General features: G+C 44.4%; 1 protein-coding gene across 1 annotated transcript in view; it reads left to right on the forward strand.

Annotated features, from left to right (window-relative positions):
- Nucleotides 1-19,568, forward strand: part of LOC134393469 (neuroblast differentiation-associated protein AHNAK-like) — an 88,265-nt gene that overhangs the window by 33,016 nt on the left and 35,681 nt on the right. The window contains exons 2-3 of the mRNA XM_063118495.1: nt 16,927-16,994; nt 18,635-18,730. The gene's annotated coding sequence lies outside the window, so the exon portion shown is untranslated. The remainder of the gene's footprint in view (nt 1-16,926; nt 16,995-18,634; nt 18,731-19,568) is intronic.

Here is a 19,568-nt window from a genome sequence, read left to right on the forward strand (position 1 = left end):
TCTCTTTGCTCCTATTTTGGAATGTTTTCCACTCTCTCAGTATTCTTCGTTTTAATGTTCATAAAGATTTGGTGCCCAAAAAGGTGTTTCCTCATTCCGCCTCCTCGTATTGTTTCCTCGATTCCCATTTTTTCAGGCCTGGGAGAAATAAAGTTGGTCGTAAACATTCTTTTGACTGGAGGATTCAAGTGTGGTTCCCTATAGCAACAAACAAAAGCATGAGTCAGAAACTGGCATGGAGCTGTGAACACATATTTTTTTTCCCCCTGACATTACCCAGAGTTTGATAAATTTCTGTGGTGTGGTGTTGCTATACAACAGCCACCTGAGCTGCGTTGTCCAGGCTTTTGTAGTATAATGCCTATTCTAGAAAATGAAGTTCCCTTTGTTGAGATTCTGCATATCTGACAACTGTGTGACCGTTTTACTCCATGCCTGCATCCCCACGTTGCACATACCTGAGCCAACGACGCATTCCTTTATGTCGTGCAATTATTAAAAGGCTTAGAGCCCTCGTCACAGGTGGGGGAAATAAACATTACTACAAAATTTGAAGAGCTGGCTTTAAACATGTTCATCTTGTGTTGCACTTGAATAAGAGAAATACATTGTCAGTCCCACAGCCCTCAGCTAGGGACATCACATGGGGTGCCTTACGCTAGTCAGATGCAAAGTTCAGGGTCCAACAAACTGATTTGTTGGAGCAGAATGAGTGGCAAGCTTGAAAACTTCCTCTTCCCTCCTATTCCCTCCTCATCTTCAGCACTCAGGTGCAGAGGAGACTTCCGGGTTTGTTAAATCCATTTCCTGTGTTGTCAAAACTGGGAAACTATGGTTTAAGCAACTCCCTACAAACCAAGATTGAAAACTGGGAACTAACTGGTTTGCATTCTTGGTTTGTAGGGAACACAGTTTCATGGATGGGAAACCATGGTCACAGGAAAACGGTAATTTAACAAATAGCAGTGGCTCTGTTCAGACAACATGCTAAACCATGGCCATAGCTAGGCAGGGTGATATCCCGGGATCATCCTTGTGCATCCACATGATGCACAGGGGATCCCGAGAGTAGGGAGGGATGATCCCTCCCTTTCCCTGGGATATCACCCTATCCTTTTTTCACGTTTTTTCCATGGTCTTGGGACTTACAACAAATTAAAGCATACAAAATTTAAAACAGCTAAAATAATTATTCAGCCAGCCCATAAAACAACTAAAACATCAGTAACAACCATAAATAAGTCATCTGATGCTATCAAAGACCTGGGAATAGAGCAAAGCCTTAACCTGGCTCTTACATTTATTTTGGCACCAGGCAAGCCTTGCTGTGGAGAGCATTCCATAACTGAGGGGCCACCACCAAAGAGTCAATTGTTTTTGCCATCCAGCGAACCTTCCTCGGAGGAAGCCTTTGGAGGAGGGACTCAGATGTTGAACATAGGGTGTGGATGTATTCATACTAGAAGAGGCACTCCGTTTGGTACTGCAGACCTGAACTGCATGAGGCTTTAACATTTAAAACAAGCACCTTGAATTTGGCTCAGAAACAGGGCAGAATTGGTGTTATATGCTCAGGCTTTCTGGTCCCCATTATCAATATGGCTGCCGCATTTTGTACAAGCCGTATTCTCTAAACCATATTCAAAGGCAGCCCCACATGGAATGTATTGCAATAATTTAACCTGAAGGTTATCAAAGCATAATTACTGATGTCTGGTTATCCCCATCTAGAGAGGGATTGTAGCTGGGCCACCAGTCAAAGCTGGTAGAAGATATTCCAGGCCGTTGAAGCCACTGGAGCGTCAAGTAACAAAGGCCCTTTCTACACCTAAGGATTATCCCAGGCAAATGAAGGGATCGTCCCTGCCTGCTCCCGGGATCCCCTGTGTGGCATTTGGATGCACACAGGGATGATCCCAGGATATAGGACTGGTGTAGACATGCCCAAACATAGCTCTAGGAGAACCCCCAGCTACAAACCTGTTCCTTCAGGGAGAGTGCAACCCCATTCAGAACACACAGAATACAATTCTTCCAGTCAAAAGAACCACCCACTAACAACATCTTGCTTATGTCTGGGTTGAGTTTCAGTTTACAAACCCTCATCTAGTCCATTGTGGCAGCCAGGAACCAATTTAGATGCTCACATCCACATAAACAAACAACCTTTGAAAATTCAAGTGTTTAGTCCTTATGGTGGTTTAAAATGCTTTACTTCTCAGTAAATAAGATTTAGGATCAGTGTGTGGTGTTGTTTCAGTTTGCATCTTGAGTATTTGTTTTGTCTACTGATTTGGTAAACACATGGCAAAATGACAAGAAGTGGAAGGATAGTTCTACTGTTGCAGGATTTAGGAGGAGTGAATGATCCCACCACCACCAGTATCTTTTTTCCCTGTATTTATTTACAGACTTCATGAAATTGGCGCCATACGCCTCCAAAGGGTTTGGCAGATCTGGGGCTTTTTAAAGACATTATTGCAGAAGCTGCAGTTTTTTAATAAAGAGTTATAAAATAAAGGAATAAAAAAACCATTCGAATTAATAGCAATTTAAGACAGCAGTCCGTGTCTTGTGACCCTCCAAACTGAAATGCAGCTAGGAGTTGCCAACTTTAGGACTGGCCTGTATAACTGGGCCAGTAACAGCCACCGGTTCCACAGCAATGAGCTGAGTGACTTTGGACTGACTCTCAGGCCTTTGCTAGACCTGCCAGTAAATCCGCGCCGGACGAGGGGAGATTCCGCGATGCAAGTATCGTGGGATGTCGCCCTAGACTACAAGTCAGGCGCAACGAGCTCAAGGAGAGACCCGTCGCATCCGCCATTTTTTTTTAAAGGAACAGAGCGCATGAACGCTCGTGCGGCAAAGTTTTTTTTAAAAAAATGGGTTTCCCCACTCCCCCCACCCTGCCCCCGATGGGTGCAGTGCTCCTGGGTTGCTCTGCGCCCTGTGTGCGGTTCCCGGCTCCACAGCTTTTCTTGCGCAGAGCCGTGAAAAGCCGTGAAAACAGGCCACACAGTCTTGATCTCGGGCTGAGCCCAAGACCACGGGAAAAAGCGGGCCCAAAGGGGTAAGCTATATCCCAGGGCCAGGCAGGGTTGATCCCTGCCTGAGCTCGGGATCCCCTGTGCATCATCTGGACGCATAGGTATCACCCCAGGATATAGCCTGGTCTAGCAAAGGCCACAGCCCAACCTACCTCACAGGGATGTTGTGAGGATAAAATGGAGAAGAGGGGACATGCAAGCCACTTTAGTTCCCTGCAAAGGAAAAAGGCAGGAAATTATCATCATCATTATCAGACCAATACATGAGTGATTTAGTGCAGACTGAGAACACATCATGGTCGCTCATGGCATGTGACATTGTATTTTTGTATTCAGTGTTGTTCCTCGCCTCGATCCAGACGAAGAGGCGAGTAAGAAATAAATAAATATATTATTATTATTATTATTATTATTATTATTATTATTATTATTATTGCGGTCACTGTGTAGCAACCATGCAGATTCGCTCTTAAAAACAGGGGGCATTTCTGCAAAGTCATTTTACTGCAACTTTCCCCCTTAAATGCAGCTCCCACAATCTTCTGCTGCAGTGTGCCCTGTTTCTCCAAATTAAATCCCACATACTGGGCGTGCCTAGGGCTGTGATTGTGACCTGATCAGAGAGTGTTTTTCTGTTGTGTCAGCACTGTGTGTGGGCCATCCCTTTTTTTCCCCCATTCACAGTACTGTGCTTTGAACACAGGCTTCCCATCCAGCTTCAGTTAGCATTATTTCGCAGTAGTGCTGTTCCACTCTTTACTGCTGCACTATTTCGCAGTTGTGCACTTTTGATATAGGTCACTTTGGGTTTTCCTACTCCAGTTTCTATTTTTACTTTGCACTATTTTGCAGTTGCACTGTTTTCGTTTCAGGGGCCAGGTTAGAGCTTTTCCGATTCACTTTCTTTACCTTGCAGCTACTTCGCAGTTCTGTACTTTCGTTTTAAGGGCTTTATGAACTTTTCCAGCCATATCTTTGCAGCTACTTTACTGCTACTTACAATGGTGGTAGCAGAGTCATTCAGCAAGGGCTGTGGGGTATCATGGAAACAAGTTGAAATCACTGATCTCCTCAACATGTACTGGGTAGTAACTAGGGGTGTGCACGGACCCCCCGCTTTGCTTCTCTTCCAGATCCGCGATTTGCGGATTGGGCCGCTCCGCCCCGCCCCTGCTCCGCCTATGTCCGCTCCGTTCCACTGCGGAGCTCTGGATCCGGATCGGAGCTCCGTTTTTCCCCCCCATAGGCTTGCATTAAGCTAAAATAGTATACAACTTTTTTTCTGTTAAAGTTAGAAACCTCAAGTTTGGCACCATGACACCTCATGGATGTATACACACGCACGCCAAGACTCAAGGCAATCCCATCATCCCCTGATTTTGGGGGAATTTATGAAAATCGGGCACCCCATTCACACCCCTTTCGATAGCTCCGTCAATTTGCACATTAAAAACCTCAAACTTGCCACCATGATAGCTTATCCAGGGATACACACACATGCCAAGACTCAAGGCAGTCCCACCATCCCGTGATTTTTGGGGAATTTATGAAAATCGGGCACCCCATTCACACCCCTTTCGATAGCTCCGACAATTTGCACATTAGAAACCTCAAACTCACCACCATGATAGCTTATCCAGGGATACACATGCATGCCAAGACTCAAAGCAGTCCCATCATCCCCTGATTTTTGGGGAATTTATGAAAATCGGGCACCCCATTCACACCCCTTTCGATAGCTCCGACAATTTGCACGTTAGAAACCTCAAACTTGCCACCATGATAGCTTATCCAGGGATACACACGCATGCCAAGGTATAAGCCGACGGCGACAGCGGCAGAGCCCGGTAAGGGACCAAGGGGGAGGGGGGCCTTACCCCACTTACCTTTCTGGCGGAGCTCCGGATCGAGGCGAAGGATCCGCCTTCACCTTGATCCTTTCCGCCACACTCCGCCGGCCCCCCAATCCTCTTCGCCTCCGCCTTAAGGGCAGGCGAAGCCCCCCGCTCCGCTTCTAATTCGCCGGTCCGATTAGAAGCGGAGCACATCCCTAGTAGTAACGCATTCTCCACCATTACAATGACCAAGGCTGTAGAGGGCAGGGAATTCAATAATGCAATAACACATCTCTGGTGCCATTTCACTTCACTGTGCAGGGAAGCATGCAGGGGGGTGGAGAGCAAGCCTCGCTCATTCACTGAGCAGTGCCTATGATGTTCAGTTGTACTGACAAGACTCCGCCTACCCAACCCTAAAGCATGGTAGTTTCCAAAGCAGTTTGGCCTGTGAAAGTGGTAATCTGCTTTTCTTGCTTCACATGCTCCTGATGGACCAAACTAGTTTCATGAAAATCGGAACAGAACCAGAAAATCCTTTAGAACCCATCTCCAGTACTGCAAATGTTTCATGGGTTAACTTCTGTCTTTGATCAAGCTACTGCTAAAAGTCAAAAGCAGGGTAAACTGGTTTGTTTTCTTTTGATCTACCTTAATTAGCCATGGAGGGGAGCAGCCCACCAAGAGCTCAGTAAACCTCTTGACTTTTCTTTCAGACTAAGGCTTTTTAAAAAATGAGCGATATTTGTGGAGCACCTGTACATGGCTGGTGGGCTGCCTTCCGCCTGGTGGGTCACAAGATGTTCAGCCTGGTCCAAGCCAAGGATTGACCACTGACGCACTGCTAGGAACAAATCTTGGGGCAGAAGACTAGCACCTCATGGTCTAAGAGGGGCCCCAATTCAAAGGCTGTCTACAAAAGAAAGTGTTTGGGTGTCAGCCAGCTGAGGCTGCAGTCACATGTCATTTTAAATGAAAGCATTTACTCTTTGTACAAGTCTTTTTGAGTAGCAGAGAACTGAACTAACCAGATGCAGTGGGGGTGGTGAGGAACAGCCAATGAGGACAGTGGAGCAGTGAGGTGGCTCCCCTCTCCTCACTGTTCCGGTGCCCTTCATAGAATCATAGAATAGCAGAGTTGGAAGGGGCCTCCAAGGCCATCGAGTCCAACCCCCTGCTCAATGCAGGAATCCACCCTAAAGCATCCCTGACAGATGGCTGTCCAGCTGCCTCTTGAAGGCCTCTAGTGTGAGAGAGCCCACAACCTCCCAAGGTCACTGGTTCCATTGTCGTTCTGCTCTAACAGTCAGGAAGTTTTTCCTGATGTCCAGCCGGACATAGTCATGTACCTCCAGGACAGCATCTTGATTGATTCAGCCCTGTTCAAAGAGGAAATACTCTAAAATGGTGCACGACTGCAGCTTCGACCAGCCAGCTGCCACCAAAGCACTTGGTTTTACTGTGAATGGTCATTGGCAATAGCCAGGAAGAATGCTGCTGTCTGCCTCTACAACTGAGGCCCTGTCAGCTGCCCAAGGGTTCGAGGTGCGAACATCCAGCCTGCTGGCTCTCTTCAGAACAAGCCTGCACATCTTGTGACCTGCCAACCTGAATACTGTCCACCAGCCTCACACTGCAGCCTTACAAGGGCTGGGTTCCCCCTTGGGGATTTGAGGTTGCGCAAACCTGCTCCGTCTTGCTTACAAAGCATTTCCATTTTTAATAAATCTTGCCTGAGGCTTTCTCCCTTTAAGAAATCGATGCATTCCCAGGCTGGGCGAGGCTTTGCCTGTTGATGTAGGCCACTTCCAAATCTGTTAAAGAGGCAGAGACTCTTTTCAACCTTAAAGGTAGTAACCATTTCATTGGCCCTGCTCCTGGTTCTGCAACATAGGGTGACCATATGGAAAGGAGGACAGAGCTCCTGCAGCTTTAACAATTGCATGGAAAAAGGAATTTCAGCAGGTGTCATTTGTAGGCATGCAGCACCTGGTGAAATTCCCTCTTCATCACAACAGTTAAAGCTGCAGAAGCTATACTAGAGTGGCAAGATACAAAAGAGGGCAGGGCTCCTGCAGCTTTTACTGTTGTGATGCAGAGGGAATTTCACCAGGTGTCGCATGCCTACCTATGACACCTGCTGAAATCCCATTTTCTCTACAACTGTTAAAGATACAAGAGCCCTGTCCTCCTTTCCATAGGGTCACCCTATATAACAGCAGCTTGATGTGCAGACATTTTAACACATGGAGGATCCTCTGACATGGGAGTTTCCAACATTTTACAGGCAAACGTGGTAGGAACACCACAATTATGCTCCCCCAAATCAGTGTTCAAGTCCCACCCTTTGTCATTATGCATTGCTGAAGGCTCATAACCGATTGCTACATGTTGCATCCATTTACTTCTGAAACAACCGACTTGGCACTGCTTTAAAAGATAAAATCGTGATTATTTTTTTAGGCTAGAAAAACTTAATATCCTACAGTATATTACTGGCAGTTCAACATATATCCCAACGGCTGCAATGCACAAAATAGCAGGCTGTGCCAATGTGGGTAGTGGTTAGAGTGTTGGACTGGTGTCAGGAGTTCCTGGTTCCAGTCCCCATTCGGTCGTAGAAGCTCATTGGGTGACTTTGGGCCAGTCACAGACTTTCGGCCCAACCTACTTCACAGGGTTGTTGTTGTGAGGATAAAATGGAAATGAACGGGATTATGTACGCTGCCTTGGGTTCCTTGCAGAAAAATAGGTGGGATATAAATGCAATAAAGAAATAAATAATTCAGACACATGTGCACTAGACATGAGATGAACCCATTCCCCATGCAGAAATGTAAGTTTTAGAACCCTGAACAGGAGCTGAACTTTGAAGAATAACAGCTTTAAAAACCCAGGTTAAGAAACTTTTAACAAGACACTCCAAAAAATGAAAGAGTAGGGGCAAAATAGGGGCATTGATTCACCAGGAACAGGGTCCAAGAGATAAGGATTGTCCCTGAAATATAGGATTTCGTGAAGTTCTCAGTCACAAGTCGAATATGAGACAGCAGTGTGATGCAGCTGCAAAATAGGCTAATACAATTTTAGGCTATATTGGTAGAACCATAGCTAGGGTGGCCACTTATGAATTGCCCCCCAAAAAGGAAATAAATCACAAACAAAAAGAGGGCAGAAGAAGACAGTGATGTGAGTAGAATTTGCATCTGTGAATATATATGTATAGATGCAAATTTAGAAATAATTATTTAAATAGAAATACAATATGTCTCACTATTCTGTGGAAGACTGTGACCGGGTGACCTGCTTGTGCCTACCTGTTCAGACTGTTGTTCAAGTGCTAAGCATTGATGGGCCACAGTTTTTATGGTTCATTATCAGTTTAGACGGGATAGCTCTTCAAACAGAGGACACCTTCGAAGAGAGGACGGTCCTCTGGCAGTTCCTCAAATAGAGAACTACACTCTGTAAAAGAGGACAACTGGCCACCCTAGTTCCAAGTCACAGGAGGTAACAGTTCCACATTTATGGTGGGCTTTGTTCTTAAAAGGGCAAGATTGAAGAGGCTTAAGTTGCAGGAGGCAGATTTCAATTGAACTTTAGGAGAAATCCTTTGATGGTAAGAGCAGTTCTACAGTGGAACCAATCACCTAGAGGGATGTTGGGGTGTCCCTTGTTGGACGTCTTCAGGCAGAGGCTGGACAGCTATAAGAACGTAGAAAGAGCATGCTGGATCAGACCAAGGGTCGATCTAGTTCAGCATTCTGTGTATGCACTGCAGCCAGCTTCCCACGGGAAACCCACAAGCGGGACATCTTTTGGGGATGCTCAAAAAGTATTTGGTATTTCCTATCTCGAGCCAGGGGTTGAACTAGATGCCCTCCAAGACTCCCTCTAGCTTTACATTCTAAGAATAACGCTTGGACTATACGCACACCTTTGCATGTCTGGCAGATGATACGGCCACAGGGGAAAGGCCAGTGAACAAGATGCCAACTTTTCAAGCAAAGCTGATTCTGATGTTCCAGTGAGCCAACATGGTGAATAGATTTCTACAGATTTGTTGTTGTTTAACAGTTAAAAGTTCAGACCAGGATAGGAGAATAGGGCAAGCATTAACTGTCTTTTTCCCATTAATGAACTGGGTCTTATGATCCTAAATGTACTTGTTGGTCACTTGAATAGAATTTGTTCATTCTGAACAACATAACTTCATGTTCTTCAACATTCCTGCTACATAAACAGGGTGGTACTTGTTTGTTTATTTCTTAATCACATGTTATATCCAATCCTCTTCTGGTCTAGCTCTCTTAGGAACATGCTTATGATAATGTCAAAACTCTCAATCAGTCTATCAATGTTTTATGAAAACCCGGAGCCAAAATTCAAGTTCTATCACAAATTTTAACTGTGATCACAAATTAAAATGCAATTATAACTTATAATTACACTGATACACACACATACAGACATTTTCCAAGGGCGTCTTGTTGGAGACTCTGCATATTACCTGGAGAATGTACAAAACCATGTTTATATATGCAAATTTCCCAAGTCCTGTTGGAGACTATACATATTACCCAGAGAATGTACGAAGCTTGTTTGAGATTATGTATATTGAAAATACTAGATATGTACATTTCCCAAGGTATGTTGGTGACTATGTATATTGTCTGGGGAATGTAGAAAACACAATTCAATATGCCAATGAAATAAAAACATTGTTGTGAAGAGGGCTGGATGTGTTGCAAGTTGCATTTCGTTCAGCAGTGAGTAATTACAGAGAGTAACTACACGCCAGGAATTAGAGGAAGGGCTTCCAGAACAGAGATTTCTGCTCCCTCCTCCCCTGCCACCCCTGGCCACCAATACTGATTTTTGCTCTGGCAGCTCCTTTTTCTGTAAATTAAGCACTGATTAACTGGCCCTTGGTGAGCTCCATAAATACGTTGTGTTCCAGCAGCCTTGTTAAATGCCTGGTTCTCATTGCCACATGAGTGTCAGATTTTTGCAACCAATCATGCCATTTATGGGGATTTTTATGCAGAGGTTAGTTAAACCGTGCTTGATTAGAAACATTGCCAATAAAACCAACAGCCACGTGTTGACCTCAGAACATAGAACTAGTATGTACCTAGGCCCCTTAGCCTGATTTCTTTGATCGTATCAGGATCCCCTTCAGTTTAACTAGTTATATATGGTGGTAGGCCTAGTCTAGGAAAAAAGCACCACTTTAGGATGGGGAGGAATGAATGAGAATTGGGGGTGGGGGAGAGAGAGAAAGAGAGAGAGAGAGACCAAAGTCGTTTGAATGAGAGTAGAGAAAGGGAATGCAGACATGTTCAGTGAGGAGCTAAGCAGGAAAGCTTCAGACTAATCCTGAGGGAAATGAATACAAGGTAGGGTGATGACGGATGAGGGAGTTACTGAGCAAACATGGAGGGAATTTCATCATATGTAAGATGAAATGTAAGAGGAGACATGATAGCACTCTTCAAATACTTAAAAGGTTGTCACACAGAGGAGTGCCAGGATCTCTTCTCGATCCTCCCAGAGTGCAGGACACGGAATAACGGGCTCAAGTCAGAGACCAACTGAAAAGTGCATTGCAGTAAACTTACTTATATAAGACATCTAATGTCTTTGTACGGGGAAACGTAATGAGATGGAAAGATACCTGGTCACAGGAGGAGTCTAGACCTCATGGTGAGAGCTTTATGCAGTCACTGGCTATACGCTGTTGAAATCAACACGTTAAGCAGAAGGAGACTTTTGCAGAAATGTCAGAGCTTCTGAATTTACTCAAGCTGCTTTATTTCTTTTATTGTTTTTAATTGTGCTTTTATAACTCATTCATTTTTATGATTGTTTGAATTAAAATTTTGGTCTTATTCTTGTTAGCCAAGTCGAGTGCCATTTTTTTGGTGAAAAGGCAGGGTATAAATCAAGTCAATAAATAAAATAAAAGCAAATATAGGAACTGTCAAAGAAAAGTAAGGTTCATTTAGGAAAAAACAGAAGATATAAACACATAATTATGTATTTGTTTCATAAGGTATTATGAAGAAAAAACAAACATAAAATTTTCTAAGCAGGGTTATTGTACAATACTGTAGCATAGATGTTAAATACTGGAGGATAGGACATATAACTTAAGAAGTATTAAATATCTACACATGAGGCAGCACAGTCCGGTCCCTGCTCCTCAAGATGCAACGTAGCTGCATAAAAATGATGGTTCAATAATGAGCACCCTTTGGGCACCTGTGAATCAGTCAAAACACTCCCTTAAGTTTTTTTAAAAAAGTTCTTTCATCTACACAAATTATGTCGGTTCCTCACGGAACAAAGACAAAAAGCAATTGTTTTATGTTTTCCAGTTAATAATGGAAGTGATACAGGATGGGTGGCAGGCAGAAGGGAAAGTTGGGAACTGAATTTTTATTAATACACATTTCAGGCATAATCCTATGCAGGTTTAGACAGAGAAAAGTCCTACAAATAGGGTGACCATATGAAAAGGAGGACAGGGCTCCGGCAGCTTTAACAGTTGTGAAGAGGAGGGAATTTCACCAGGGGCTGCATGCATACAAATGACACCTGCTGAAATTCCCTTTACAGTACAACTGTTAAAGATACCTGAGCCCTGTCCTCCTTTTCATAAGGTCACCCTACATACAACTCTCCGCATTCCTTAGCCAGGGAGTTGTAGGACGTTTTTCAGTCTAAACCTCATAGGTTTGTGCCCTTAGTTGAGTCACCATGGATATTCAAGCTTCTAGCAGGATAAGCCTTCTCATTGATTTTCGCTTTGGTGAAAACGGGACAACCAAGGGATGTGTGGAAATCCCCCTGTAAGAGTTCATTTGTCTTATCAAAACTCTGCTAGGTTCCTATGAAATTACGAACAGTGGATTCTATACATGCCTGTTCAGTAGTACATTACCTTAAGTGCAAGAGACCATATTCTCAGGTGAGCGTGTATTGGGATTGAATCCTTAGATGTTTTATCCTGATAATTGCAATTTGCTATGTTTAAATGTTCTTGAGCTTTGGGAAGATTAGCAAGATATTCCGTTATGAAAGTGGTATGAAACTGTATACACTACTACTTTAAAGCAGTATTGAAGTGAACTGCAGGATCTACACTACTACTTTATAGTAGTAATGAAGTGCACTGACAATTGTTGGGGCCCATGACACATCTACACCAAGCAGGATATAACACTATGAAAGTGGTATATGGTATGTGTCAATGGGCCCCAACAGTTGTTAGTGCACTTCAATACCGCTATAAAGCAGTAGTGTGGCTCCTGCCTTTTATATACCACTTTCATAATGGAATATCCTGTTTGGTGTAGATGAGCCCATTGTCCTCCTGCCTTAATTTACAGCATTTAAATTTTTTGCAATTATCTCTCACTGGGGAGGGGAAGAAAATAAAAGCAGATACAGAATCACACTGCCTTTCCTCTTCTGTCCATAATCATTTTCAATTTTTTGCATTTAAATACTATGGTTTTCTAATTATAAACTGCTTCAGCTCATATTGGGATTTTAGCCATGATAATTTAGCCCAGGCTGGATCAAATGGTCTAAACAATACCCCTTGAAGTCTGTAATTTCAGAAAGCAAGTCTGTAGGGGTTTGTTTTGGTAACGGGAGGTCATGAAAATGTTGTGTTTTATACGATTTTAATGTAGCATTAGGTAGCAGTTTCCATTTGTAATTGGATCTGAAGATCAGGAGCTCTGCAGGGAAAGTGGAAGAGATACTGAAATAAACTGATCCTGATGACATCAAGTGAGATAACTATTTTTGTGTTGTTCATACCTTAGAGACAGCACATTTAGCAGATGGATGGCCAATGATTGTTCAAGTCAAATGATGCACTTAGGGAAATTAAAGCAATTATGTGCTTTCATACATCTTCATTACTACCAGTCCTACAAAGTGGTGGATTTAAATGAAAGATAACACTTAAATACTGCAGGTGTATGCTTTTGATTAGAAAATGCTAATTTTTAAATGCTAGATTAGGGTTTATCAGCACTGAGAAAACTTCCTGATCCAGCAAGGAACATTAGCTGATTATGGAAGTTGTGCACAACTTCTGTGGATGCAGTTGTGTAGTTGGATGTGCCTCTTTAGGTGTTCTGTAACATAGGGTGAATGTGTGCATCTTTTGAACTAAGATAGGAATATGCATCCCCCTCCAGGGCTGCTGGCCATGGTGCACAACTAGAACTGGACCAGGGCCCTACTGTTTGGGACTCCCAGGATCACACTTTAAGTAAAATTGAGCTAGTGGCCCACCAAGAATAGGAGAATCAGCCCTCCGTTCGTAGTGCTTAGTAGGTGGACGAAAGACAGAGGAAAGGAGGTGGCAAGAGGAGAAAGAGAAAAGCGTTGGTTGGGAGCAAACTGGCCTCAACAGTTGCAAAGGAGCTCACAATGCAGCCACGCTGCAGGAACCCACCCACCCCCGGTGAAGACAGAGCCCCAGCCATCTTTGACTCTAGCCTTATCTACCATTGGCTTCGGTAGTACTAGGGTGACCATATGGAAAGGAGGACAGGGCTCCTGTATCTTTAACAATTGTATTGAAAAGGGAATTTCTGCAGGTGTCATTTGTATGCATGTTGCACCTGGGGAAATTTCCTCTTCATCACAACAGTTAAAGCTGCAGGTGACCTGCCCTCTTTTAAATCTGGTCACTCTAGTATAGCTCCTGCAGCTTTAACTGTTGTGATGAAGAGGGAATTTCACCAGGAGCGACATGCATACAAATGACACCTGCTGAAATTCCCTTTTCAACACAACTGTTAAAGATACAGGAGTCCTGTCCTCCTTTTCATATGGTCACCCTATTCGGTAGGGGGATATGGCCCTTGACAGAAAAAAGGTTGCCCACTTATGTTTAAAAGTTAACAGAGGAAAGGAAAGCTTTACATACTCAGGATGCAACACTGATTCAACCCCTTTGCTTTCTCCCATAGCAAACAATATAGGAACCATTCAATTTCATGGGGAAAGATACATGTAAGATTCTTCAGGAACCCAAGAAAGTGCAGAGTATTGACATAACTTTAACGTCAACAAGCACTCAGAATGAGGTCCATCAGAATCTATCAAGGCTGTCTGATTTGATCTAGCTTGTATAGGGAGAAAAACTGGGGTCAGAACTGCTCTAGATTCTTACACGCCAGCCTTCCCCCATCTAGTGCCTGCCAGATGCTTTGGGCTACCATATTCCCCAGCCAGGTTGGTGGCAATTGTAGTCCAACACATCTGGAGGGCACCAGGTTGGAGAAGATTGTTGTATTGTAAACCTGCTAGGAAAGTATTGAGTGGACATTTAAACTTCCCAATAAACACAACCCACTATATTGGTATAGTCTTGTTTTCTTCCTGCCGATTTTCTTTGCGTGTGTGTTTTAAGTGACTCGAAGAGAAATTCTCTGTGTTTGATTTCCCTCGCCATCAGCTGTGCTATTTTGTGGCCCTGCAAATGCTAGATCTGGCATTTAGCAGACTCACTTTGTAAAGCACTAATATCAAGCTTCCGAAAATCAGGAATAAATCCCAGCTTGAGCAAATCTTATTTCTTTTCCTTAGTAAAGAAATGGACCAAAAAAACCCACCTCTGGCTCTGGTCACTTTTCATGCTGCTAACTTTTCCAAAGTTTTTACTCTTTCACAAATCTTTGACAATTGATGCTTTGTCTCAACCCACTTTTCACAAACATGATGGAATTCATCACTGTAACTATTTCCAGTGGACACTGGACTGCTTTCAAAACAAGAGAATAAATTTGAAAGGAGACCGTAGGAGTTATACAGATCAGAAGAACATTTTAACATCATAAGACTATGAAACACAGTCTCATGCAGAGATACTTTTTTTTTCTAGGTGAAATGTAGCTGCCTTTCTCTCTCTCATGGGAGCACAGTGGTCAGCATTGTCAGGCATTTGCTGAGGCCCATATTCTAGCAAGGTGCCCACTCCCTATCAGGAGTGATGGATGGTCTGTTTTGAGTAGGGTTACCATATTTTGGAAACTAAAAAGGAGGACAATAATAATTTTAAAACCTCAATTTTTAAAAAAATTCCTAAAAAATCAATGGATGAACGGATCTGTTTCAAATTTGGTGTGGCTAAAGCTCTACCTAAATCCTATCATGGTACAAAGTTTCATCTCTTTATCTTAAAAAAATGACGAAGTTATAAGCATTTTTGTTAATTCTCATTAGAGCTGCTCTTTGGGAAAAAATTCGGATTTCCCCTCCCCCTCCCGGATTTGCCATCAAAAACCCGGGCAAATCCGGTCATATGGTCACCCTAGTCTTGAGTTTGTCTAAAGTACTTTAAGTGGGCCCTGCCCAAGGAGCAGAGGCCTTAGCTAGACTGAGCTTTATCATGGGGCGAACCCTGGGGTCGTCCCTGTGCATCCACATGAAACACAGGGGATCCCAGGAGCAGGGAGGGATCATCCCTCCCTTGCCCCGGGATACAGCCCTCCCCTTTGGGCCTGCTTTTTCTGCGGTCCCCGGCTGAGCCCGAGACCGTGGAATGTGTGGCCTGTTGCCGCGGAACCAGGAGCCGCGCACGGGGCGCAGCGCTCCTCTGGAGCACTGCGCCCATCGGGGGTAGGGTGGGGGGAGCGGGAAAAGTAATTAAAATTTAAAAAAAACTTACCTTTTGCTCACGAGCATTTGTGTGCTCCTTCCTCTTTTAAAAGAATGGCGGGCGCGATGCCTCTTTTCCTGAGGTTGTTGCGCCTCACGTGTAAACGGAGGAGGGATCTCGCGTTAATCACAACGCGAGATCTTCCCTCCTCCGTCACAGAGTATGGCCATAGCTAGACCTAAGATTTATCCCTGGATCGTCCAGGGGTCAAACCTGTTCACCTAGGTGACACACAGGGGATCCAGTGCTCAGGCAGGGGCGAACCCTGGATGATCCCAGGATAAACCTTAGGTCTAGCTGTGGCCCAAGAGGCAGGTCTAGCTAAGGCCACAGACTATAGACTGAGAGATCTTCGGCTTATTTCTGAGCTGCGTGTAATATTTGATTCTGTGCAAGCATAGAATCTGTTAATCACTGAAGAATTCAAATTTCTCAGCTTTCATTGGGAAAAATAAATAGGTGGGCACAAATGAGCCAAATCAAGCTGTTTTAAGTCACACGATTTCAGTAGCACGTGTTTACATTTCTCCTATTGAAATCAATGGCAATTCAAAGTGCATAACCTTGGCCGATATATTAAACCGCTAACCTTTATGATGATGAGCGTGTGTATTGTGTGATGAAGGAAGACTTGAGGGTGTGTGAGCAAATTTTATAAGACAAAATTGTTGCTAAAAAATATCAGAGGTACGAGTGGGTACGAGTGTAGCTTCAGAGATCTCCATAATGTTTTGCTTTCCCAACGATTAGTGGAACGAAAATAAATTTTGCAAAATAAGCAAAAATGTGCAAGTATGCATGATTTATACAGGTTGCAGAATTCACTTTTTTTTTTTAGATGCAGAATATTGGTTATACTGGTATAGCCTCGATTGTAATGATTCACAGCCTTGATGATAGTAAAGTAATTGGGAAACAGCAGGAAAATATTTCGTCCATAGGGTCTGGTGGATGTTGCGAGGTGTTACGAATTTTTGGACGCCATCTCAAAATGTATCTTTTGTGAACGCGCACTCGCACACGAGTTTGAGCATGAAGTGTAAGAGTTTGAGTATTTTGTTGCTGTCGTTTAATTGCAAACATCAATTTGATAAAAATTCTTGAATATGGAAAATACTTTGGTGCACTTTGCTGGTGTGCATATACAGGTCCACAAATATGCATCCCAATGAAGAGCCACCATTTCTTACGCATGATTAATTGCCCATAACTACAGGTGGATCAGGGCCACGATCCTTAGGTTCGGGTGCATTTCAATTTCACACCTATTGTGAGAGTTGTAATCTTTTCTCTTTCTTTCACTGCTATAATGGGAGGAACAATTGTTTGATGGCTTGTTTGATAATTACAGCTTCTGGCAGACAACTGAGACCAGAGGACACAGAAGCTGATGGTGAGGCCGACGCAGAAGATGATTCTGTGAGTATCAGTTGATGTTTTTAAAGCCTCCACTATGCTTAATTCAAAGGTTACTGGACTGCATTTCCTTTACATCAGGAGCTAAGAACAGGCAGTCAAACTGTACCTGAACTTAAATCGCAAACTAAACGGAACCACCCCCACACCGAATCGCAACAGAATCTGCATCATTATTTGAAAGTTTCCATTGAACATAACCCAGAACAGACCCCTAAAATAAATGATTTATCACTTCCGTTGGTGACACAGGGTCTGCAGCTTCAAGCATTAAAGGTTCATATTAAATTCGTTGTCATTGTTATTTCATGCCTCCTACATAGAACGTGACCGACACTCAGTTGTAGCACATTCGACCCATTAACTTGCTTCAACCCATGAACTCAAACTATGGCCGTTGCTAGACGAGGGTTTAGCCCGGTGCAGATGACGCACAGGGGATCCCGGGGTCAGGCCGGGCTAAACCCTCCCTTGACCCGGGATAACTGGATCCACTTTTGGGCCGGTTTTTCCCACGGTCCCAGCCTTAGGTCAGGCTGAGGCCGGAACCGCGGGCGTGTGGACCGTTCTGCCGCTTTTCCTGGCTACCGCACGTGCGAGTAGCCGGGAAAAGCGGCGGATGGGCTACAGCACTCTTGCCCCCCCCGTCCCCCGATTCCCCCCACCTCCCCTGGCCTTTGATCCCCCCTTCCCCCCCATATCCCCACCTGCTATTTGCTGCTGATGTCCCCAGCTGCTGTGTGCCGCCGCCGCCGAGGACGATGTCCCCAGCCGGCGTTTCCTGCTGTCATCATGTCCCCCGGCCTGCAGGCATCACAGGCCGGGGGACAGACAGCAGGAAACGCCGGCTGGGGACATCGTCCTCATCAGCGGCAAATAGCAGGTGGGGACATGGGGGGGAAGAGGGGGGGATCGAAGGCCAGGGGAGGTGGGGGGCTTTTTTAAATATATATATATACTTACCTGGCCGTTGGTGCGCTCCTGCGCACGCGGCCGCTTTAAGGCAGGGGGGAAATGGAGGACGCGACGGGGCTTCCCTCGGCCCCGTCACGTCTCAGGTGTAGACAGGGCCGACAGACCACGCTACTTCTAGCGCAGCCTGGCCCCTCCTCACCGCTGGATTCGGCGGTAGGCCTTCCCTTGGTCTCTTCCCTTAAGGTCAGTTGTAAAATCAACTCACATAGGAACGCTGTGTGCACACACAAACATATACGTAAACAGAAAGAGGGAGAGAATATAATGGGTTCTCTCTTGATTTGCTAATTTAAAATTATCACTCTGGCTCTCAAGACACAAGAGCCGTGATGGATCAGGTCAAAAGGTCTGCGTTGTCCACTCTTTTGGGGAGTGACCAAGCAAACGACTCTTAAAAGCTCACAAGTTTGGCATGAAGGCAAAAGGTCTCCCTCCATTGTTTATCCTCACAAAATGGTACATTGCCTCTAAACATGGTTACTTTACAATTACACAGGAAACAATTTTCATTGAAGGAAAGTGACGTAAGAATTTCAAAGCATCCCCCTCTGCTTGCTCTGTAACACTTAGGGTTTAAAACTGTTCCAACAGGCTATACTCATGGCTCCAGACGTAATAGAGAGCACCTAGCGGCTCGTGATAATTTCGTTGTTGTTCCATTCCTGCAGGTCGATGAAGTGACAACTGAAAACATACGACCAAGACCACAAGGATCCTCTCCGGTTTATGAGTATTGCATAGAAGATGAATATTTTAACAAAAAGGCAAGACTTGAAGCAAAGGGGTGTCACGTTCTGCTAACTAGTTAAAGGCACCTTCTCAATTCCCTGGTGCTGTTGACACAATTACTATTGCCTTCCTTAGACCATTGAAGTTAAAGGCAAAGAGGGAGGGAAACTAACATAAGTCCCATTCACTTTAATGGGTCTACTCTAAGTAGGACGTACATTGGATTAATTGATAAATGAAGGCAACCATTTTCTTTTCCTCCCCACCTGTTCCACCTCCCCCTGCCCTCAAAATGCTGTGGGAATGATGCTATGTCATGATTTAGTGTCATTCCCAAAGGTGGGCAACCTTTTTTTCTGTCAAGGCTGCATTTCCTCATGGGTAATCTGTGGAGATCCGTCATGTATCAGTGGTGAGTGGGGCTGAAGTTAATGGCTGACAAAACTGGATTGCTTTCTTTCTGCTACTCTCTTTTCTCTCTCTCTCTCTCTCTCTCTCTCTCTGGCTCCTTCTTCCTTCCCATGCAGTGGACTGCCTGGGAGGGGATACATTTCTCTTGCCAGTGGTCTCAATTGATTGTATGCAGATAAATTAGGCTCAGGACTACACGAAGGGCCTGTATGTTTCTGAATCCAATTCAATGCACTGATTTTGAGCTATGAAGCCTTACATGGCTTGGGACCACAATACCTGTTGGATCATCTCTCCCATCATGAACCAGCCATACACCACGTTTAGCATCTAAGGCTCTCCTCCAGAGACTTCTTCTGAAGGAGGCTCAGAGGGTAGCAACAAGGGAGAGGGACTTCTCAGTGGTGGCCCCACAATTATGCAATGATCTTCCCAATGAGGCCCACCTGGTGCCCACATTGT

Source organism: Elgaria multicarinata, chromosome 2 (genome assembly GCF_023053635.1).
Source record: "Elgaria multicarinata webbii isolate HBS135686 ecotype San Diego chromosome 2, rElgMul1.1.pri, whole genome shotgun sequence".
Classification (NCBI taxonomy): Eukaryota; Metazoa; Chordata; class Lepidosauria; order Squamata; family Anguidae; genus Elgaria; species Elgaria multicarinata.